General features: G+C 38.8%; 1 protein-coding gene across 3 annotated transcripts in view; it reads right to left on the bottom strand.

Moving 5' to 3' along the window:
• The window catches only part of GPBP1 (GC-rich promoter binding protein 1), a 65,367-nt gene extending 40,814 nt beyond the window's left edge, over positions 1 to 24,553 (bottom strand). Inside the window, exons 1-2 of one of the 3 annotated variants that reach the window (XM_010853491.1) lie at positions 24,231 to 24,553; positions 22,074 to 23,036 (exon numbers count right to left, since the gene is read on the bottom strand). The gene's annotated coding sequence lies outside the window, so the exon portion shown is untranslated. Of the gene's footprint in view, positions 1 to 22,059; positions 23,037 to 24,230 lie in introns of all 3 variants that reach the window. The other 2 variants (XM_010853492.1, XM_010853493.1) reach the window with 2 other exon arrangements.
• Between the last annotated feature and the right edge of the window lie 811 nt (positions 24,554 to 25,364).

Raw genomic sequence — 25,364 nt, forward strand, 5'->3', positions numbered from 1 at the left:
TTTTGTGTGAATAATTTAGAGTAAGCACAGAATATTTCTAAACAGGTCTCTTAAAACCACTGGGGGACTTCCCTGGTGGTAGAGTGGATAGGAATCTGCCTGCCACTGCAGGGGACATGAGTTTGATCCCTGGTCCAGGAAGATTCCACATGATGCAGGCAACTAACCCTGTGGGCCACAACCACGGAGACCGAGTACTGAAACTACTGAAGGCCACGTTCCAGAGCCTGTGCTCCTCAACAAGAGAATCTCCCACAATGAGAAGCCTGAGCAGCGAAACAAAGAGTTGCCCCTGGCTCGCTGCAACTAGCAAAAGCTCGTGAGCAGCAAACGAAGATTCAGCACAACCAAAAATAAGTAATTTAAAAAACAACCACTACTACTAGGGGTTTCCTTTCTCAATGGTACTAAGTCATTCTGTTACAAACTTCTTTGAACTAATGAATCTAGCCAATAGACTCTCAACACATCAACCCAGTAATGAAAATGTCAACCAACACCACTCAACACGCCAGTATATCTAAAACCAAGTAGAGAAAGTACTCTGAGGACACTACGTACTGCCTTGAACAGCACACAGGAATGAGAAATCGGAACTAAATTCAGCAGGCAAAGGAAGCACCCAGAAGTTTTAAAGTTACAACTGTATGTCTGGAAATGTGCTTAGAAAAAACAAATCTGGTATAGTTTGTTGTAAAATAAAGGGGGCAGGGAGGATTCAGAAAATCACCTTGAGAGGAAAGGTATTGGTTCCCATTACCACTCACTCATAACAGAAGCTTTCAAAAGATGTGTTACTTAAAAAATTCCAATTTCAGTGAAAAAGAGCTAGCTTCCTTCAATTTTCTAAAAACTGTAATATAAAAGCCAAACTCAAAGCTCTCTTATAAAGAATGGAAGTAAAGAGAGCAAGAATAAGGAGATAGTACATGCAAATAAATGAAGTCAGAACACTCTCATACCACACACAATAACAAACTCAAAATAGCTTATAAACAAATATAATACGTGACACCGTAAAACTCCTAGGAAAGATCATAAACAAAACATTCTGACATAAATTGTACCAGTGTTTTCTTAGGCCAGTCTCCCAAGACAATAGAAATAAAAGCAAAAATAAACAAAAGGGACCTGATAAAACTTATAAGCTTCTACACAGCAAAGGAAACCATAAAGACAACTTACAGACTGGGAGAAAATATTTGCAAACAATGTGACCAACAAGAGCTTAATTTCCAAAACACACAAACATCTTCTACAACTCAGTAACATAAAACAAACAAACCCAAACAAAAAAATGGGCAGAAGACCTAAATAAGATATTTGTCCTCCATATCTAGAGATATTCTTCTCCAAAGAAGATATACAAATGGCCAAAAAAGCACATCAACAGACGCCCAATACAATAATTCTTAGAGAAACGCAAACCAAAACAATGAGTTATCAACCTTACTTGGTCAGAATGGCCACCGTCAGAGAGTCTAGAAATAACAAATGCTGGAGAGGTTGTGGAGAAAAGTAAACCTTCCTACACTGTTGCTGGGAATACAAATTCCTGCAGCCACTGTGGAAAAGAGTATGGACGCTCCTTTAAAAACTAAAAGAGAGTTACTGTATGACCAGCAAATCCCTCTCCTGGGCATGCATATGGAAAACACAAAAATTCTAATTCCAAAAGATACATGCACTCTAATGTTCATAGAAGGATTATTTACAATAGCCAAGACACGGAGGCAACCATGGACATTTATCCATACAGATGAAAGGATAAAGAACATGTACCGACCGACACACACAGGAGTATTACCCAGCCATAAGAAAGAATGAAATACCATTTGCAGCAATATGGATGGACCCAGAGATTATCAAACTAAGTGACGTAAGTCAGAGAAAGACAAATATTATATATCATTTATATGTAGAATCTAAAAAATAGTACAGATGAATTTACTACAAAACAGATTCATAGAAAAAACTTACAGTGACCAAAGGTGAATGGGAGGCATAAACTGGGATTTCGGTATTAAAAGATGCACACCACCATATATAAAATAAACAACAAGGATGTAAACCAACTATACTTCAAGTAAAGAAAAAAACAACAAAGAATAAGGGGGTATTAACGATGGAAATGATGTGCAGGGGGGGAGACAGAGGGAGACTGCAGAAACACAACCTATAGGTGGGTGATTGCAAAGGACTGGATGTGAAGACAGAAACTGGATGTGGAGACAGAAAGGGAAGATGAAAAACATTTCAAAGTTAGAAAATGAGAAGGACACAAACATTTGGGGGTGCTGGTAAACGGTGTTAATACAGGGTGTTCACTTGTGAACACACTGCATACTTAAAATTTTGTGTGCAGTGTCCATTAGTGCATGTGTGTTACAAATGAAAACTTTTTACCAACAGAAAACCAGAAACAAAAATTTCAAGAACTACTGGGCAACTTGCAGCAAATCACTAAAGGCCAATGATTTAATCACTCACTCCTAGGTACTAGAACCTCTGTAAAAACCCTAAAAGAACGGGTTTGCAGAACTTCCAGGTTGCTGAATGTGCCTACTTGCTGAGGCAGTGGTATACCCCAAACTCCAAAGGGACTATTCCAGACAGCACCCTATGTACTGCTTCATTTGGCTGTTCAGTTGTGTCTTCTAGAATATCCTTTACAATAAACCAGTAACAGTAGTGTTCTGTTGCATTCCGTGAACCATTACAGAAAAATATGAAACCTGGGGGATGGCAGGGGGGAACTGGTGGTGGTGGGAGGGGTGTCCATGGGCATCTCTACTTTAAAACCAAATCAGACAGAAGTGTGGGTAACCTGAAAATCTAGTACTTGAGATTCATATCTGAAGTGGGACCAGAAGGGCAGTCCTATGGGACTGAGCCCTTAACCTGTACAGTCTAAACTAACTCCAGGTGGTAAGTGTCAGAAAATCCGAACTGAATTCAATTGTAGAAAACCCAGTTGAGTATCCACAAAAAAAAACTGGAGAACTGCTTGCTGCTTGGTATACGAATGTACATAGAGTATGGAGCAGTACTCGAAAAGAACGGAATTAGGGTAGATTCTCCAAATAAACAGCTAAAATAGGCACTAACACCACAAAGATATTTGGCTTTCCAGAGTCCTTCAACATAACAGCCATTCAAAAAGCACTGTTTACACACATAAAGTCCCAAAGAACTTTTTAATCATTTTTAAATGTGAAGTAATAACCAAACATTTTAAGACAAGTGGCAACAGCAAGGAGACCACTAAAAACCATGAACACAGAGGAAACACATAATTCAAGAAATAACTAGCAAAATGGAATTTTCAGAACCCCAAAAATACAGAACAACTTCTTGAGAGATAAAAACATTTCCACATGAAGGGGAAAAAAATCATACGGCATCAAACTACTTAAACATCTCATGCTATAAGACAACAAAATGGCAGTCAAGGTGCTGAGGGAAAAAGTATTTTGAATCATGAAAGCTATACTCAAAGTATCAAAAGTGAAGCAGATAAATACATTCTTAGACAAGCAATTCCTAACAACCGGGAGGAAAGAAAAAGAAGAGTGGGACTTCCCTGGCTATCCAGTGGTTAAGACTCCAGGGTTCCAACTGCAGGGGGTGCAGGTTTGATCCCTGATAGAGGAACTAAGACCCCACATGCAGTGTGGCGCAGCCAAAAGAAAAAAAGACTAAGACCAGTGACCAACATTTTCTAGTCACTTTATGGACAGTTCATAAAAAAAATTAACCATTAGGGGCTTCTCTGGCGGTATAGTGGTTAAGAAATTTGTCTGGCAATGCAGGGGATGAAGGTTCAATCCCTGGTCAGGAAACTAAGATCCCACATGCTATGGAGCAACTAAGCTCCCAGGCACCACAACTATGGAGCCGGTCCACTATGGAGCCCGTGTGCCACAACTAGAGCACCCAATTGCCACAACTTCTAAAGACTGAGAGTGGCTCAAGACTCCTGGAAGCCTTGAGCCCCACACAACTAGAAAACCCAGGCACAACAACAAAAATCACATACAATGCAACAAAGATCCTGTATGTTGCAACTAAAAACCCGAGGCAAATTAAAAAAGAAAAAAACTATTAGATGGGAAAAGATGTCCAGCTATTTTAATAACAAATTAAAATACTGGAACTACTCAGCTACCAAACTTACAAAACTCTTGGTTCAGTTCAGTTCAGTCGCTCAATTGTGTCCGACTCTTTGCAACCCCCATGAATTGCAGCACGCCACGCCTCCCTGTCCATCACCAACTCCCGAAGTTCACTCAAACTCACATCCATCGAGTCGGTGATGCCATCCAGCCATCTCATCCTCTGTCGACCCCTTCTCCTGCCCCCAATCCCTCGCAGCATCAGAGTCTTTTCCAATGAGTCAACTCTTCGCATGAAATGGCCAAAGTACTGGAGTTTCAGCTTTAGCATCATTCCTTCCAAAGAACACCCAGGGCTGATCTCCTTTAGAATGGACTGGTTGGATCTCCTTGCAGTCCAAGGGACTCTCAAGAGTCAGCTCCAACACCACAGTTCAAAAGCATCAATCTTTGGCACTCAGCTTTCTTCACAGTCCAACTCTCACATCCATACATGACCAAAGGAAAAACAGACAGACCTTTGTTAGCAAAGTAATGTCTCTGCTTTTCAATATGTTGTCTAGGTTGGTCATAAGTTTTCCTTCCAAGGAGTAAGTGTCTTTTAATTTCATGGCTGCAGTCACCATCTGCAGTGATTTGGGAGCCCACAAAAATAAAGTCTGATACTGTTTCCACTGTTTCCCCATCTATTTCCCATGAAGTGATGGGACTGGATGCCATGATCTTCGTTTTCTGAATGTTCAGCTTTAAGCCAACTTTTTTCACTCTCCTCTTTCACTTTCTGCCATAAGGGTGGTGTCATCTGCATATCTGAGGTTATTGATATTTCTCCCAGCAATCTTGATTCCAGCTTGTGCTTCTTCCAGCCCAGCATTTCTCATGATGTACTCTGCATACAAGTTAAATAAGCAGGGTGACAATATACAGCCTTGACGTACTCCTTTTCCTCTTTGGAACCAGTCTGTTGTTCCATGTCCAGTTAGAGTGGGTCCAGAAAAGCTTGTAGTTTAGAGTTAATTTTGCACCACTAATTGGAGCTAATCCTTTTGAAGATTTTGCCTATATTCTACTTACTGCCTATGCTCCAAATCTTAGGTGGGTTTTCCACTGAAGCTGATGTAAACATAAACTTTTCCTGACCCTACGTAAATCTTTGGAATTGGTACACCTACTCCTTTCTGGTGGTTGTATTCCCTGGCTTCAGTCACTTCCAAACATGCACATGCAGGTCCAGTTGTAAGTCACAAGCCTTGAGTAGATTCTTCTGAGTTCTCTCTCCACTCAACAGTTTCCTATTACTTTGCCCCACAAATTCTATCTACTTTGACCTTTCCAAATTTTCAGCTGTCTCCTCAACTTGTAGTAAGACCACCAGACTGTTTGAATTCAACCCACCACTCCCCCGCCCCGTGCTATAACCTATTACTTTTCTTCAAGCAATGAGGGCTTTTATAAGACTGACCACCTCCTGTTATCCAATGTATAAAAGCCTGCAACATACGTTTTGTCTGGCTTTTTAAATTTCCGAGATGAGTGGGTAAATCTGGTTATCTGGTTACCTGTTACTCTGTCATAGCCAGAATTTAAAAACTGCATGCCAATTCAATTTTACTATTACAGGATTTTCACAAAATTCAAAGTTTTACTTGTATAAATTTCCTCTTAGAACTTTTCTTGAAAGGATCCAACTAATTCCAGCTTGTTTCCCAAAGCAAAGTCCAATGACAAAACCTAACACTTAACAATATGAAATTCATAATCTTTAGCATTCAGTCAAAAATTATCAGTCACTCAAGACTTCCCTGGTGGTCCAACAGTAAAGAATCTGCCTGCCAATGCAGGGGGACACAGGTTTGCTCCCTGGTCCGAGAAGATTTCACACGCTGTGGGGCAACTGAACCTGTGCGCCACAACTAGTGAGACTGCACTCTGGAGCCCACATGCTGCAGCTACTGAAACCTGCACACCTACAGCCTGTGTTCCGCAACAAGAGAAGCCACGATGATGAAAAGCCAACGCACCGCACTAGACTAGCCCCAGCTCCCCACAACCAGAAACCTGCTTGCAGCAATGAAGACCCAGAGAAGCCAAATAAACAAAACAAAAATAATTAAAAGTATCTGTCATGCAAAAAAAAAAAAAGGGGGGGTGGCTCCCCCACAGGAAAATACTACCAATAACAAGAGGAAGAATCTACTTAAAGAGATAGCCAGATATGATGGATATGACAGCATTAGCAGACAAGAACATTAAACCAACTATTATAAAAATATTTACGGACAGGGAAAATAGGAACATAAAGGAAAAATAGAGAACATAAAATAATGCTTCTAGAAATAAAAAATGTAATATCTGAAGTGAAAAACACTGGACAGGATTAACAGCAGATTAGATAATGTACAAGAAAATGATCAGTAAGTGTACTAACAGGGTAGCATTCAAACTAGAAAGCAGTAGACAAAGACAGACTTTATAACTGAAATGTACAATAACAAGGTAATTCTAATATTTATGATCCCAATAACAGTGATACACTTTCATAAAGCATAAAATACAGGTAATACAAGAAAAATACAGACGACTTGAACACATCTTGCTCACTCCAACACAAACCTAGTGGATAAAAAATTAGTAAGCATACAGAAGATTTAAACCATACTCATTTAAATTTTAACAGATTTTATGTATCAAATGCTAAACCCCTAAACACAGAAAGTATATCTTCTTTTCAAGCACCCATCTCAGGTCACCAAGAAATCTTTAATAAATTTCAAACATACCTACAAATGACATTACCTGACCAAAATTCAATTAAACTTAAAAAATAACAAAATCAAGCCTCTTCCACGTGCAATTTTAAAACAAAATAAAAAGAAGCAAAGTCACAAAACCAATAGTTAATAAACTGGAAAAGCTGAAGAACTATAAATCCAAAACTGCTGTGGGGTGGGGGTTCGGACAGATCAGTAGAGAAGCTACTAGCACAAATATATAAAATAAAAAATGACAACATTTAAAATCATAAACCATCTGAACAACTCTATGTAATTAAAGCTGAAAATATAGAAATAGACAATTTTTAGAAAAAGACAATTTACTAAAAATATCCCCAGTAAAGAGAAAATCTAAACAAATTACCATGAAAGCATCCCATTACTAAAAAAAAAAAAAAAACACAGACTAAAGTGTCCTTGAGAACGAAGATTCTAAACGTTGAAAAAAGGAAAATACACATGTAAGACAGAAGGCGATAAACAAAAACCCAGTGGCCCTAAACTTGAACTGGAAGTATCAATATGAACTCTACAGTACTGCAAAGTAAATAAATATACATTAAGACTGGTTTATAATTTAAATTGTGCTTTAAATATCAAGCATTCAAAATTCAACTCAACGTGATAAACAACTATTACCTTTCTAAGAAACTCTTCCATCCACGGATGAATGGATAAAGCAGATGTGGTACAAAAAAAAAGGAAATCTTGCCATTTGTGACAACAAAAAAGAGTAGACCTTAAGGGCATGATGCTAAGTGAAATAAGTCAAGGAAAGGCATATACTATATGATTTTACTTTTATGTGGAATCTCTTAAAAAAAAGGAAAAAAACTAGAAAGAGATCAGATTTGTGGTTACAGAGATGGAATGAGGAACCCAATGGAGAAGCATAATCAAAAGGTACAAACTTCCAGTTACAAGATAAGTACTCAGGATGTTATGCACAACATGAGAAAATGGATGCTAACTAAACTTACTGTGGTAATCATTTCACAATATATGTTAAGTGAAAACATGCTGTTGTAGACTTTGAACTTACACAAATTACATATGTCAATTTATATCTCAATAAAACTTAGAAAAGATTAAAGGCATAAAAATTTTCCATAAGAAAAACCTTAATCATTTCACAAGTTATCAAAAGATTCAGCATAAATATATGCTATTCTATTAAACAAGCTTCCCATAAAGAAATATCTGACATTTGTTTTCGTATAACAAAAATGAAATCTAGGGAGTCAAAACTCCAAACCAACACTTTAAAGAACATCCTTCAAAAGAACACATAATAGTACGGAATGAATGAAGAACTGGATGGAGAACAGGAGAGAGGGAGGGAAGAATTCATGTCCTGTTTAGAGAATAATGGGCCTGATAATTTCCATTTCAAAGGCAAATCAATTTTCTAAAATTAGGAAATAAAAAATTAAACATTAAATATGCAGTTCCTTAATTACGGATTAAATGGCTTTTTAACTCCTTTTTTATTTAACGTAACTCAACTTTAAAAGTCACAGTGACTTTAAGGCACCATAACATTAATATGTGAACAGAAATAAACCTCAGTGAAAGAAAGAAAAGTCCACATAGACAACACATACAGAAATTTAGTATAAGAGGAAAGTCTGGACAAGTCTCCTACTTCAAAGTTTACTTAAAATAATCAAACAGATTAACGATTTAAAGGAGAAAAAAGGCAAAGTCATTACAGAAAAAGTAAGAGAAATTTTTATTATCTCAGAAAAGGGAAGAAAGGCCTTCCTAAGTATGACACACAAGAAGAGAATAAAAACATATTTACATATAAACTCAAAAAGCATTCTATTTGATGAAAATCACAATCAATGTCAAATAAAACATCATTATACTGGAGGAGGGCAGGGAATACTTGTCACACAAAGCATATATAAAGGTCTTTTACCTTTATACACAAATGTTCCTATAAATCAACAGAAAAAGAACTCATAGAAAAGAGAGAAAAATGAGAAAAGGATATAAAGAGTTCACAGAAAAAGATCTTATATATAAAATCTTCATTCTCAGGAGTTTCCTGGTGGTCTACTGGTATTAATATGGAATAATCTTCCAAGATAATTCCTTAAGTAAAAAAGGTTAGATAGCAAGATGGAGGGACTTTCCCTAGTGGTCCAATGGTTAAGAATCCATCTTGCAATGCAGGAGACACAGGCTCAATCCCTGGTCTAGGAACTAGGATCCCACATGCTGCAGCACAACTAAACGTGCACACCACAATGAAACCCAACTCAGACCAAAAAAAAAAAAAAGCCAAGTGGACATCATGCTACTACTTGTATTAGAAAGAAAAATATCACGTGCTTATATATCTATAAAATCTCTAGAAAAATTCATAGAAAACAGTTTCTTCAGACAAGAACTATAGCTGGATAAAAGGAGGTGACTTTTCTATTAAAAAAAAAAAACAAAAACTCGTGTACGATTTGTAATTTGCACTAGGTGCATGTATTCAAAATAATTTTAAATCCTCTTAAGTCTGACTCAGCTTTACCAGTTCTTGACTCCTCAAACACTTTAATATAATCCATCTTTAATTTAAAGATTTGGGGAATTCCCTGGTGGTCTAGTGGTTAGGACTCTGCTTCCACTGCAGGGGGCAATCTCAGGGAACCAAGACCCCTCAGGCTACACAACATGGCTAAAAGTAAAAAATTAATTTTTTAGAAAATAATTCAGGGAACTTTTTAAAGGAACTAACTGACTTAGCAACAGCAACAACAGCAAACTGGTTATGAAGACAAAATATACAATAAATATATATATTCACACGCACACAATTTGTTAGGCAATCTGCTTAGGATTTTACAAGTATTATCTCATTTAGTTCTCACTATCCCCAGGAGGTTGATATTATCTTTTCTTCAAACAAGAAGAACAGGTTTTTAGATGTGAAGTACATTTTGAAGTTCCCAGGGTCACAGTACTAATCAGTGGTAGCTCAAATTCTTAACCTCTATATACACCCTACACGTACTGTAAATAACCCAGGGTACATCAGGTAGAGACGGTGTGTTATATAAAATATTAGCTTTAAGTTTAACAAGTATTTCAGTCAGTCTCTATTTTCTGAGTTTTAAGTTTCTGCCTTACCTGTCAGGCACCATCTTGAGTTATAGCTTTATATCAAACCATAGAAAATACAGATCTCAATCTCCCAGACAAAAAGTCTTTTAGGTGGCAAAAAGAAGACAAATAGTCTAAACTTCTACAACAGTCACAACTTGCTTTCCACTAACCTAGCCAACTTTATCTTCAAATAAGACTCATTTTCTCATCAGATTCAATCCTTGGAAGGCCCTAATTTAAAGTACTAAGGTGAAAACATTTTTACTCACTTTTCTCCATTTCCACAAAGTGCCTATAAAAGGAACTCATTTTAAATGTAGATCAAAGAGTACATAATGTGAACGATCTAAACTATGAGTTAAAAAAACCTAAGGCAACTAAGCTTGCATAGGAAAAGTCCTTAAGATATCTTGATAATCAAGTAGTTTTCAACCTAGCTAGTGTTCATGAAGCAATGATTTCATTACTCACCTAATGACATCTGCTACAGCAGCCTTAAGTCTACCATCCTACCAGAGTTTTATTAAATAAGCCCCCTTGGAAGGGATCTAAAAGATTCAAAGCCAAAACCAAACTGAGAAAATCTGCAATACTAAAAATAATTAAAGCTCTATGGACATAAATCTGCATTTGCCATCTCCGAGGACGAAACGTAAAAGGATTATGTTTCTTCCTTAAATAAAGACATCAGTTAATATAAATGAATTGTCATGGCCTTTCTGATTTCTGAAAATGAGCCCAAAATTGGCTACCCACGTATTTCAAGGTCACTTCTTGAAATGTAAAGTGTTCTATCTCCTTAAGCCTGAGAGGCCAATTCCACTAGATTTCAACCCCTCTGACTGAACATTTCAAAACTATGGAAATTTTTTTAAAAGGCCAGGATTATAATAAAAAGAAGTCTTTATCAAGCAGTCCCTTCAGAAAGGTTACAGCAAACCCAAAGTTAGCCTTGAATCTAGCAAGCAGACTAGAAGTTCATGTAACAATTATTTAAGTCTAGGCAGATAAAGCAGAGAAGGCAATGGCACCCCACTCCAGTACTCTTGCCTGGAAAATCCCATGGACGGAGGAGCCTGGAAGGCTGCAGTCCATGGGGTTGCTGAGGGTCGGACACGACTGAGCGACTTCATTTTCACTTTTCCCTTTCATGCATTGGAGAAGGAAATGGCAACCCACTCCAGTGTTCTTGCCTGGAGAATCCCAGGGATGGCGGAGCCTGGTGGGCTGCTGTCTATGGGGTCGCACAGAGTCGGACACGACCGAAGTGACTTAGCAGCAGTAGCAGCAGCAGGCACATTAAGAACTTTGCTGGTGGCTCAGACCATAAAGAATCTGCCTGCAATGCAGGAGACCTGGGTTTGACTCATCAGTTCAGAAGATCCCCTGGAGAACGAAATGGCAACCCACTCCGGTATTCCTGCCTGGAGAATTCCAGGGACAGAGTAGCCTGGCAAGCTATATATAGTCCATAGGGTTACAGAGTCAGACACCACTAAGCAACTAACACTTACTCTCAGGCAGATAAAACCACTTCTAAATGGTCAGACAACAAAGAAATTCACCTGTAAATAATCCCCTAACAAATTTTACCTAGCCCCCAGGCAGTTAAATAGAAGTTCTACAATAAAATACCGAGGGTGGTAACGTAGGTGGGGAATGGATTACATTATCTAAGATGTCTTTGCTCTACATTAACGCACGGAGCATATAACAATAAACAAACGAGACAAGGTACCTCTCCTCAGAAGTTTATGCAATAAAGATAGGTGAGAGGAGATAATTAAGAGACTGATCTGAACGTAATACAGTAACAAGAGAAATCAAAGGTTATAGGAAGGGGGTTGCCCACTTCACACAGAATGATTAGAGACAGTCATTCAGAACATAACATATGAGTCAAAACTCAGCTAAAAAAAGGAAAAAGAGGCAGAGCATAAAGGCCCAAAGACAGGAAGGAAAATGCCTGGTGTATTTAAGGAAGAAAATGCCGGAAGTCAATGGTCTAGGATGACAGTGACCAATGTTGCAGAGAAAAAGAAGAGACAATGAAGTTGCTTGTAGGCTATATCCTCTGCGTGTTATTCTTAGGTCCGATGAAAAGACCATCCTCTGGGAATAATGAACTATAAGAATGCAAGAATGACACAAAGTTACGAGGCTACAACAAGCAGTTCAAGTAGGAGAAAATCAAGGCTTGTAACAAGCCCAGTGACAGTGGAGCAGAAATGGATATATTTGGGAGAGCAAAGAGACTTCCTCCCATCTAGTCAATTGACTAGATGGGAGGGAAATAAATCAAACATAAGACTTGATTATTTAGTCTGAATAGGCGGATACTGTAACCATTTATTGAGCAATGGAAGCAGGGACAAAGGGGCTGGGAAAGACTCAAAGACAAGTTCAGTTTTGGATATGTTAAAGAGGTCAAGGTTGGTAAATTACAAGCGTAGAATATGGGGAGGAGGCCTGGACTGGAGATTTAAATTTGAGATCTTTTGCATAAAGATGCCATTTAAAATTATGGTACCATATTGCAAGTTAAGCAATTACCTCAGAAGAGTGAAACGACTATGGCTCAACAATTTTAAACAGGTCATAAATGCAATCTAAATATACCTGGTTTCTGCTCAGTTCCCTACTTTCCCTTATCTACAATCTCCCTCCTGGCTGATCACATGATCCTCAAATACTACTATCTATATGGCCCAGCCATAACAATACTATGTTGCCATCATTTTACAATTTCAAAGCATTTAACATTCATTATCTCACTTGATTGTAATGATAACTTTGTGAAACAGGAAAAAAAAAACTAGTTTTACCTGAGCAGAAAATAAAGTCTTAAAAAGGCTGGCCTGGCCAACATTAAACAGTTATTATTTACTAGATGATATGAAATCAGCATTCAAATTTAAGGACTGTGTTTACTCTATATTCACAGAACTTCAGAGAAGACAAACTACATGAGTTTAGGAATCTTATATTATCACCTTGTTTGCTACTAAATGCCCAGCACCAATCAAAGTACAGGCACATAACAGACAAACATCTACCAGGCAATAAACATCTCTAGCACAGACTAACACTCAAATAAAAATCCCAGATCCACTGTTGAGTCAATATTTTACCATAAATAAGATGATATGCTTGTATCTTACTTTCTCATTTGCCACATGAAAATGTTGTCATTTATTTTTCAAGTACGCTTACGTATAAATTAGATAATATCTAACATCACAAGCTATTCAAAAGACAATTGCTCCATGAATTCAAGATGGTATTATTTTACAACAGGTCATATTTCATATCCCCACAAAAACAATTTCCCCTTTTAATCCAAATTTCCTATAAAAGATGTCAATCAGGTTTTAAAATAAAGCAAAAAGTCAAAAGCTACCATTTGTATTTATCAACTACTGCTTTGTGGAACTGACATATATCAGAGAAGCCACAATAGTTCCACATGTATAAAGTCAACTGACATTCAACAGAGGGATTTCAACATCATTCATGGGAAACAAAGTCTTTTCAACAAACAGGAGAGTAGGACATCTATATTTAAAAAAGAAAGAAATGAACCTCAACCCTTTCACAAGTAAAAAAAAAAAAAATTCACTCCAAATGGATCACAGACCTAAAAATATAAACTACAGAACTTTCAGAAGAAAGCTAAAAAGGAGAAAATCCTATGAATTCGGGTTAAGTACAAATTTCTTATGACACAAAAAGCACAAATCATGAAAGAAACATAACCAGTTTTACTACAAGTTTTAAAATGTTTGATCTCCAAAGCATAGTTAAGAAAATGAAGACAAACCATAGATGGGAGAAATTTGCAAAATACATTATCTAATACACTTATAGCCAAAACAAAGAATTCTAACAATGAAACAAGATAATCTTTTAATGGATCAAAGACTTGAATAGACACTTCACCAAAGCACATTAAAAGATGCTTATCATGTTACTACACTGTATGATAGCTTTAATGTTGGCTAACTACCCATTCAACTACCCTAGCAGTAAATACTATTAAAGGAAAAATTAATCAACTTGAGGAACTTTTCTTCCTTAAAGGACAAGAGTATTTATTAGATCATCTGCTTCTTTTTAAGAAGGGCAAATAACCTGTAGAGTATGGTCTGGAAATTAGGGGGCAGAGAGGAGGGTATCTGATCATACTTATGCTATTATATATTCAAATACATTATCATAAATGTCTATTTTCTTATTACAGCTGTATAACATTGTGATATTACTATATGCATAGGCTATTTTATTCCAGGAGCACTTTAAAAAGTATTTGTCACAAACGGTTAGGAATCTGACAGAATTCTGTACCACTGCTCTAGAGCTGTGCTGTCCAATATGGCAGCTAGTGGCCATAGGCTGTAATTTAAATTTAAACAAAAATTAAACAAATCTTAAAATTCAAATCCACATCTGCACTAGATGCATTTCAAATCTCCATAATGACATATGAAGTCTTGAAGTGTTGGTCGCTCAGTCGTGCCCAACCCTTTGCAACCCCATGGACTGCAGCCCACCAGGCTCCTCTGTCCATTCAATTTTCCAAACAAGGATTACTGGAGTGGGTTGCCATTTCCTTCTCCAATGACACATAGCTAGTGATTATTATACTGAAAGAAGAGACACAGAATCTTACACCTTTTCACAAAGTTCTGTTGGATAGAATAAGACCTACTACTTAGAACCTTAGACTGCTAAGGAAGCTGATTGTAACAGAACAATGCAAATAATCCAAATTATGGTTCCCTCACTTAGTGAGAAGCTTGCATAAATTATTTAATTTCAGACTGACTTTCTTAAACCACTGAACGGAAATAACATTTATTTTACATGATAATTGGGGAAAACACTTTCTAAATTAAACTGCTATATAAACATTAGTAATGAGGTGATTCTAAAGGAAAATATTCCTGAAAAAGAACTTATGTGAGCATTTTATTAACAAGTCACAACTGTATCACATTAAGGAAAATAAAATTTAGTTGCTGCTTAAGAATAAAGTTTCTAAATTCCTGAAATAGAATAGAATTTTACTTTCTTCCTACTGTCATCCTAAAATTATGAACCATAATGGTTGGGAGTTCTAGGTTCTGGATGCAGAATGTACGGATTCAGAAATCCCACTTATAGGCTGTGTAACCTTAATAAGCAATTTAAAACCTCTGACTTCATTTTCTTACCTATAAAATGAGAATAGAACCTTTCCACAAGCTGCACCTATGAGGATCAAATTAGTTTATATAGTTAAGAAGCTTTGAATACTGCTTGAAACACGGTAAGCATTAACATGGATTAACCCACCCATTATGGTAGATGTTGATATCAAGAATAAAGAACTTCTATAACTCAACAACAATCTGGTTTAAAAATGGGCCAAAGGCTTGAATAGGTATCGCTCTAAAGGACACAAATGACCAATAAGCACACCAGACATCACTTATCACATTACTAATCATTAGGGAAATCCAAGCCAAAACCATAACAATATCACTTCACAACCATTAGAACACAATACACAGAAAACAACAAATGCTGAGAAAAATTTGAGGAAATTGGGACCCCTGTGCATTGCTGGTAGAAATAAGAAACGGTGCAGCCTCTATGGAAAACAATATGGTGGTTCCTCAATTAAAAATAGAATTACTGTATGATCAGCAGTTCCACTTCTGGGTATCTATCCAAAAGAATCGAAAGCAAAGATGCAGACAAATATTTGTACTCCCATGTTCACAGCAGCATTTACTACAGTCAAAAGGTGGAAACAACCCAAGTGTCCATTAACGGATAATGAATAAACAAAATGTGGTACGTACACATATAATGGATTATTTTGTCTTAAAAAAAAGGGTATTCTGATCGACCCATGGTACAACACAGATGAACCTCAAAGACATTCAAAGGAAATAAGCCAGTAACTAAAGGACAAATTTGCATGATTCCACTTATATGAGGTACCTAAAGTAGTTAAGTTCATAGAGACATAAGGAGAGTGGTGATTTCCAAGGATTGGGAGGAGCAAGGAATAGTTATGGTTTAATGGGTACAGAGATTCAGTTTTACAAAATGAAAAGAGCTCCGGAGGTGAGTGCTGGTAATGACTGCGTAACAACATGAATGTACCTAAATGCCACACAACGATACACTTAAAAATAACTGAAATGCTGAACTTCATGTTATGCATATTTTGCCACAAATTAATTAGAACCCAAAAGTCTATTTTATTATAAACATACCTGATTTCCTTGAAGATATCCTTCAAAATATTTAAGAAGCGTTTCAAAGAGTACAGTATCAATAGGTAAGAGGTACCCAGAGTAGTCACACTCATAGAAAATACAACAGTGCTTGCCAGGGGCTTGGGAGAAGGGAAAATGGACAGTTAATGGGTAGCGTTTCAATTTAAGATAAAACAACGTTCTGGAGATGGATGGTGATAATTGCACAATGTGAAGGTACTCAAGGTCACTGAAGTGTACACTCAAAAATGACTAAAATGGTAAATTTTATGTTTATTTTACCATGATAGAACAGTTCCTCATTACACAGATTGGGAGATTAGTGCAAAGGGGGCCGAAGATTTTACTTCTCTATCTCATTCAGTGGCTCAAAAGGCAGAAAAGACTTATACCTGCTAAACTGATACAAATTTAGAATCTATTTTCTTCTCTAAACTTAAAACAACCTATTTGTGGGGGTGAAGACTTTAGCTAATTATATTGACAACATGTGGGTATCCTCGGTCACTCAGTAGTATCCAACTCTTTGCAATCCCATGGACTGCAGACTTCTCGGGTTCATGGAATTTTCCAGGCAAGAATGCTGGAGTGGACTGCCATTTCCTACTCCAGGGGAAATGTTTCCAACCCAGGGATCAACCAACGCACCCCTGCTTCTTGCACTGGCAGGCAGATTTCTTTACCACTGAGCCTCCTGGGAAGCCCCCATTTTGACAACAACAGGTTGTGAAGAATTACCCCCTAGTTTTTTTTAACTATGTCCACAAAATCTTTTGACACAAGGTGGAACCTAATTTCTCACTCCTTGACTGTGGGCTAGACTTAATAGGCTGCTTCTAATGCAAAGAATGTGGCAGAAGTGACTTCTGAGACTAGGTCATAAAAGGCACTGCACACTTCTACCTACCTTTCTTCTCAGATGACTTCCTCTGGAAATGCAGCTGCCATGGAAACAGCTAAAGATCTACATATGCTAAGGAAATTGAGTGCTCTAGACACCAGCCAGCAGCAACCTGCTAGCCCAAAGAGGAACACCTTTTTAGAAGGAGATCCTCTAGGCACCAGTCAAGCCTCCAAATGACAGCAACCTTTGAGATTTTTATGCAAGACATAGAAGAAGCCAGAACCACTCAGCTAAACTGCGATCAAATTTCTGACCCACAGAAAATCCACGTGCAATAGTATTCTTTTAACTCCCCTGTTTAAAGAATACAGTTTTAAGCAAAAAAAAAAAAAGTTTTGACATTAGAAAGAAAAAAACAAGAACATACAGTTGACCCTTAAACATAGTCATTAGAACTGTGCAGGCCACCTTACATGTGGATTTTTATCAATATTAAAAATTAGACTACTACACTATCCAAAACTGGTTCAATTTGTGCATGCAAAACTGCAGATATCAAGAAACGTCAGATATAGACGTCTGGCCTACTATATGCAAATCTTCCAATTCAAAGATCAGATCAGATCAGTCGCTCAGTCGTGTCTGACTCTGCGATCCCGTGAATCGCAGCACGCCAGGCCTCCCTGTCCATCACCAACTCCTGGAGTTCACTCAGACTCACGTCCATCGAGTCAGTGATGCCATCCAGGTGCCTATAATCCCCGTGTCATTCAAGAGTCAACTGTGTTATTTATGTTCACTGAAAGCTAACCTGTTTTTACTAGTATACATACATACGTAGAGACCAAAAAAATGACAATGTTTCAGTTAAATAATTTTCTAAAGGCATCTGCAAGGTACAACCAAAACAATCCATTTAACTAGAATTTTTAAGATCTTGCTTAAAAAAAAAAACAAGTATGGAACAACTTCTAAATATGATTTTAAAAATACATAACCTGGAAACTGAATTAACAGGTAGGAAATGAAGATGAAAACACTGCACTGCCCAAGTTGTGAACAGAAAGATGACTAAAGAAACTGGGGCTTCCCTGGTGGTCCAGTGGTTGGGAGTCCACCTGCCAATGCACGGGACATGGGTTGGCCTGGCCTGGGAGGATCCCACATGCCTCACAGCAGGAGCGCAGCTACTCCAGTGCTCTGGAGTCCAAGCAACACAGCTAGAAAAAATCTGCACACAGCAACTAAAACCAGCACAGCCAAAAATAAATAAATAAAAACTTTTTAAAGAAACTGAGTATGATCTCTTATATAAAAAGACGCAGAAAACAGCAATTACTTTAAGAGATACAGCACATAAGCTTTAAGTATTCTGCTGGGTGGGAGAGCTAACAAAAAGGGGAAAAGCAGGCAGGTAAAACTGAAAAGGAGATCCAATCATAAAAGGTCTTATCAGTAATTATAACATTTTGTGTCTCATGATCCTGCTGTTGAAACTGCTCTCCCAAAAAATACATGGAAGCACCTTCAAATACATCTATTTCAAAGACTTCTCAAATCAGTCTCCCATCCACATAGCCAAAAAAGAATTCATGTTAGGAGCCTCTCACACATGAAACATTAAAAGAGGAGAGGACATAAGATAATCTCTTTGCAACTTGCTCTTTCCGAAATATTCCAAAAACATTAGCTGAAAGGCTGCTAAAGTAACAAAACCAAGAACTGTAATTTAGGCAGATTTCTCTGGCCACAGGAAAAGACTTTGTAAACTCAACTAAGGACCTCCTTGGTGGCTCAGACCGTAAAGAATCTGCCTGCAATGGGGGAGATCTGGATTCGACCCCTGGGTTGGGAAGATTCTCTGGAAGAGGGCATGGCAACCCACTCCAGTATTCTTGCCTGGATAATCCCCATGGACAAAGGAGCCTTGTGGGCTACAGTCCATGGGGTTGAAAACAGTCGGACACAACTGAGCGACGAAGCGCACACACACAAACTCAACTAAAGTAGGGTATTTCCTTAGCCAAAGATCAAGCTAGGACGACAGATTAAACTGGAAATGAGGAAAGCGTGACTAGGATGCAGGTAATACTGTTAACAGAAACAAGAGACAGAAATAATTTCAGAGCCCATAATACTAGTTTAACATGTAAAATATATTAAACAGAATTTTATGTTACAAATAAAACTTTACCTGTATATTAATTACACCTCACAATTAACAAAAAAGCCTTCACATACATTATTTCCATTATTTTTATGAAAAAAGTAAAGCCAAGAGATTAAGTAAATATGTGCGTGCATGCTAAGTCGCTTCAGTCATGTCTGACTCTTTGCAACCCAAAGGACTATTTTTTTTTTGCAACCCAAAGGACTACTTTGCAACCCACCAGGCTCCTCTGTTCCATGGGATTCTCCAGGCAAGAACACTGGAATGGATCGTCACACCCTCCTCTAGGGAATCTTTCCTGCCTAGGGATCGAACTCCCATCTCTTAGGTCTCCTGAACTGACAGGCAGGTTCTTTACCACTAGCACCACCTGGGAAGCCCTTAAGTAAATACGCAAGGTCACAAAGACCCTTTTCTAATATTCCAAATCCTAGATCAAAAATCTCCTAATTCCCCAAAACTACCCTTTTCCTACATCACTACCCCAACTGGATCTAAATTGTTATCTAAACCCGTTTATTAAAAAGTGGTTGAGTTAAAGACAATTAGATAATCTGGCCTGTTTAGGTTCTATCCTCACTTGTAATTTTACTTTCAGATTAAAGGTTCCCATCCTTATTCCCTTCCCTTGTTGAATTTTATTTTCTTCTCTCTTCTGTTCACATTTCATAATCTGAAACCATATTTTAATTTTTAGCTAAACAAAGTTAGCACTCAAATAGCTACTAACAAATAGTAAAACAGTGGTTTTTCTTCTTTTAGCTGGTCTCCAAGCTCCACCAGTAATCATTATTTACCAAAGAAAAGCAGTAAATGAGAAGAAAAAAACATCAGTGATAATGTTCAAACTGAATTAATAAACATAAAATCCACATGAAGACAGTATTAAACATGGCTAGTGATTAAGTTTGGGTCTCTCTAGTCCAGCTTGGAGACTTGGTCAAGACTCCTACACCAGTCTCAGTCTCTCTAAAACTTTTAATTTCTCACCTATACAACTAATAGTTTTCTCTACGATACACTACTATGTATCATACAATCATCATCTATAAATGTTAATCATTGTAATTGTTATTTTAGACCTATATATTGTTCAGGCACAGAGGTAGGGGAAAAAATGGGAGAAAGGGAGATAGAGGTACTTAGGGTGAGGGGTGAGAACCCAGCCATTATTTCAATTACTCTGGTACTGTATATTTCAATGCCAAGAAAATAATGAAATATTTATGAAAACACTCAAGTCGAATAAAGCTGCCCTTGAACAACTACTGTAAGCAAATGTTACTATTCAAGGATTAAAGTTAATTGTTAAAAACCCTGATCACTAGAGTCATCTTTATCCTGATACTACTGCTTGGAGCAACAGGAGAAATTTAAAGAAAAATAATCACAAACAGTAAATCTTATGTGTTCTTTTCTATAAAAAAAAAAAAGGCCATTCACTTCCAGTTCAAATTCCTAATCACATTCAAAATGTATGTTCTTAGATAAGTAACTTGAAAACCCACTAAGTTTGAGGAATATATAAAATACAGGCTCTCCGAAGCAAAGAAAAGGGCAGAAGGGGGATTGTTCTCATCACAGGTTTATATAAACCAAAGTGGAAACTCAATTAGAAGTACTACACAAAGCTCTGACAAAGAACACTAGAAATATCCTATTCTTTTCTGACAGATTTATTTAACTCTAATCTCAATTTTGTATCAGAAAATAAAATACCACGTATATCTAAATACCTACCATCTTTTGGACTCTCCTACCTCTCCTGCTTTAAGGGAGCTAACAGGATTCAACAGCATAACAACAACAAGACAATAAATGAGCCAAATGACCAGTTATTAGGCTATCCTGGCAAAGTGTGCAAACATTATGGTATTTTTTAATTTCAGAGAGATAATTAAGTGAAAAAAAAAACCTTAACTTTAGCTACATTCGTCTGTTAATAAAAACTGCTTCAAAAATAAATTTAGTCAATTTTTTAAAAACACTTCTACTGAATGCCTATGACTCACTAAAAAAAATTAAATGCAGTAACAAATCATAATACCAGTCAATCCTCAAATAAACAATTAAAAGATACTCTTGTCAAAGGATTTTTATTACAGCAATTAATATTCACAACTTTTTTTTTTAACCAAGATTTGTTTATAACTTAAGGCAACATTACCTTCTGGAGGCAGAGAATGTATACTCTTTTTTTTTTTTAAGTTAAAGGTTCTTAGTGTACCTTCTCTTCCTCTCAGTTTCTGTTCCTAGTAATGACTTTTTGAAACTTTTTGGAACTTAAGGAACAATCTGAAATACAAAGCCACTTCAAAATGTGTTTCAAAAAATTTCTGTAATGGATAGGAATTGTTATCCCTTAAAACAATTTACTTCATGAAAGACCAGATTAAAAGTCAAGCCCTGTAATTTGTTTAAACAACTACCTAATTCTACACTGGAACACTAAACTGCATTCAGAATGTAATCTACACTCATATTTAGGAAGTAAAATGACTATTTGTTGATTTTTTTCCTACCTTTCTATTAATCCATAAAGCCATACTGACCATATGGATTTGTCTACTTCAGAAGTACAAAAACTTCAAATGTGAACAGTTTCATCTGAAATATTCTTAACAATTCTTTCTGCATTTCAATTTACTTAACAGTTCTTTTCAGACTGCCCAGGAAATTGAAGCCAAGGAATCGTACTGCAAGAAACTGAAAGGCTTCCAAAGAATAACACAGGATAAAGTTGACTCATTACAGTTTACAAATGAACATCTGATTTGCTCACCATATAGTACTTACAAATTCCAACAGGACTGCACAGGAAGGTGTTGGATTTGTCTCTGTAATCTTTATGTTTTCCAGTTTGTTTTTTTATTCTGTATCCTCTGAAATAATATCCAAGTTCTTTGAAGACACTTAACCTATGGCTATTTGACATAGAGTTACTTCAGTCAGCTACCCATACTTCTGTTTTAAAGTTTTCATATGGCTATCGCCAGAATTAGCCAAGTTCCTTGGATTTTAAGATTTTAAAGTCTTCTTTATTATTCCATGTACTTGTCACTGTTGTACTTATCCACTCCAGATGAAATAATCCAATTTATGAGTCAAAAAGAAAAAACAAAAAGAAAATTTCACATCTGAAGAGCATTCCTAAACATCAGCATAAACAAGAGACACACAGCTATCTCAATACTACCATGCTGCTGGGAAACTGCCACATCTTAAATTTCCACGTAAATAAAAGATAAAAGCAAAAAAACTCTGTATTCATTCAATGTCTTCATTTAGAAAAGCGGTCCCATTGTGACATGAAAAGGGCTGAGGTCAAAAATTCCTAAAACTTTTAATAAAGGTAAAAATAAACTGCCATGAAACTTCAGCAATATTTAAACAGTAATTTGAAACTGCCGAAACTACTCAGTACACAAATCAAACATATCTTACAGTTTTGGCTGAAGAACAACAACAGGGGAGGGGTTGGGGGGAAGGCAAAAATACCACCAGCTGAAAACACTTTAAACCAGTTATATAATCCGTTTGAACCAAAATACTGAAGAAATGCCTGGATCTCTTTTTAAGTAGCTTGCAGAACTGTTCACTACTATCAATTCACTTCAGAGATGATTCTTGCCAATTTTAATAAACTTCTGGGGTAAAATTATCCAAAAACATTGTAATTCCAAAATGGCCACTTGAAATATCCGGGGCCTTTTACACAAAACCTAGAAGATGATCTTCATATCTGAGTAATTCAATCACCTGTAAAAGTTATAAAAAAAATTTAAATTACACACTGAATTTTAATTTTGAACTAAAAATCAATCCCCATCCTCAACAGTCAACCTCTGGAGAGAAATGCACTTCCGCACCCAAAAAAAGGTCTACTGCATGAAAAGGACTTCAAAATATGTTGAGGGGGAGAAAAAACGGTGGGAAACGGTATTATGGAAGACAAGTGCTGATTCCAACTGGGAAGGGTGTGCGGATATAAGGTAGAGGGATTATATAAGCAAACCTTCCTATACTTTGAGTAAATGTTACAAACGAGCAAACAATCTTCTAAGAGATCTTCCGTATTTTCTATTCAAATCTACCAAAAGAAAACGCAAAGACAGGTGTGCTGCTACCGAGCATTACTAAATGCAACTTAGCGAATGAGGGATATAAAGAGAAAGACGCTCCCTCCAAACCAGAATGTCCAGAGGAAAGGGGCACATTTCCCCCATTCAGAGTAGGAAGGTAAGTGGCCGAGAAGTGGGACAAGAACATTCCTTAAATTCGCCCGAGGGTGAGACTTACCCGGCAGCCACGAGATGTGAGGGTTCCCATTTCCTTGAATTAAGAAAACAGGTTTCTCTCAACACTGAGGGGGTGGAAGGTACTGAGCCCTTCTCGTATACCACGTTAAGAGTGCTTTTCTCCCCAACCAGACCGAGTCCCATCAGACCCTACAGGACTCAGAGGGGCAAGGCTGCGCTCGCCTCGGTCCACAGCCACGGACCTGGAGAGGCGGGCTGAGCGGGTGCGCTGAGAAATCACCAAAGGCCACAACTCGGCCTCGACTCTCTCAACCCTCCGACAGCGGCAGCGGTGCAAAAGGAGGCGGGCGCCTGCGAGAGGCCGGAGGGAGGAAGACCGAGCACGAAAGGCGTCGGACCCATTCCCAGCCTCCGCCAAACAACACCCCCCACCCTCAAGCCGCCCGGGCTAAGCCACCCACCCCCTCCCACAACCGCCACCTCCGCTCCACCCGGACCAAGCCAATACCTAGAGGGGCCTCGCCGCGCCGTCCTTCCCTCTCTGTCCTCGCTCTCCCGCCACCCTCCCCCCGTCCTCGGGCAGCTTCACACCTCACGCCGCCAACGCCGCTCCCGACCCCTCAAACCTCAACGCCGACACGGGTACCCCCTCCCATCCCTAGACCCTGGCGCCGAGCGCAGAGAACGCTATTACCTTCTGCCACACCAGAGGTGCCCCTGGCCTAGGGGTGCCGCTGCGCTCGATCCCGGGAGGAGGTTTTCGGTACTTTGAATAATCCCCTTTTGCCGCTTTTCCCTCCCCCACAACCAGTCTCAGTCCCAAAATGGCGCCGACCCGATCCGCAATGTTCTGGGCCAAGTCTCGCGAGATCGTGGACGGTGGCGAGGCGGGGAAGAAACTAAAAGGGCTGAGGATAAGGGAGGGGAAAGGCGGGGCGAGGAGAAGGAGGAGGGAGATAGGGTGTGGAAGAAGCGGTGCGAACAAACCTACTGGGCGGGGCAGCAGGAGGAGCGTCTCCACCAGAGAACCTTCTGGCCTAAGCAACCGCTCACGCCTCGGCCAAAGAAGCCCCGCCCGCTACGTCGAGCGGCTGGGGGAGGGGAAGAGGGCGTGGTTATGCTTAGGGGAGGGGCTTCGAGGAGGTCCCGGAGGCAGGGGCGCGCGGGGGGCGGTGGCTCCGCGCGGTGACGTCAGGAGCAGCTGGAGTCGGGGATTACCCCCTGCTGCTGACGTGAGGATGGTGAACAATCGGGAACGTTCGGTGGAAGGGGGAATTCCCCGCTGCTCCCTGAGGAGCCCCTCCTCCCGCCCTTCCCCGGGTCCGCGGCCGCCGGGGAGCCTGGGATGGTGGGGCTGCGGGAGGGCGAGAGGGGAACGCCGATTCGGGAGGCGGCCGCGCCGGCTCGAGTGGCTCGCGCCGCGGCGTCTACCCTGGCTGGATGTTCTGAGGAGCCGCGGCGCGCGCGAGGCGCCGGATACCTCTCTCAGGCCTGCGAGGCTGAGAGATCACATGCTCGGCGGTACACAGCCTTGCGCGGGCGGAGCGCCGGCGGAGTTGGCGCAGGACTAATCCGGCGCCGTGAAGCAGTGGATTCACTGTCGTATGCAAATACGAGAGTGTCGGACATAAATAATATACGCGAAGCCAGTGACTGAGGAGACGAGACTCGCTGGTTGGGAACGAAGCCCAGATTCTCAGGGATAAAAGTGGCTACTGGATATGACCGTGTTAATTATCGTTTTTCTCTTTATTAAATCTACAGCAGGGTAGGATTATTTCAGCAGTGTCTCGGTCCCTCACAGCTCGTAAGATTCGGTATAATGAAT

This window comes from Bison bison, unplaced genomic scaffold, assembly GCF_000754665.1.
Source record: "Bison bison bison isolate TAMUID 2011002044 unplaced genomic scaffold, Bison_UMD1.0 scf7180017864328, whole genome shotgun sequence".
NCBI lineage: Eukaryota > Metazoa > Chordata > Mammalia > Artiodactyla > Bovidae > Bison > Bison bison.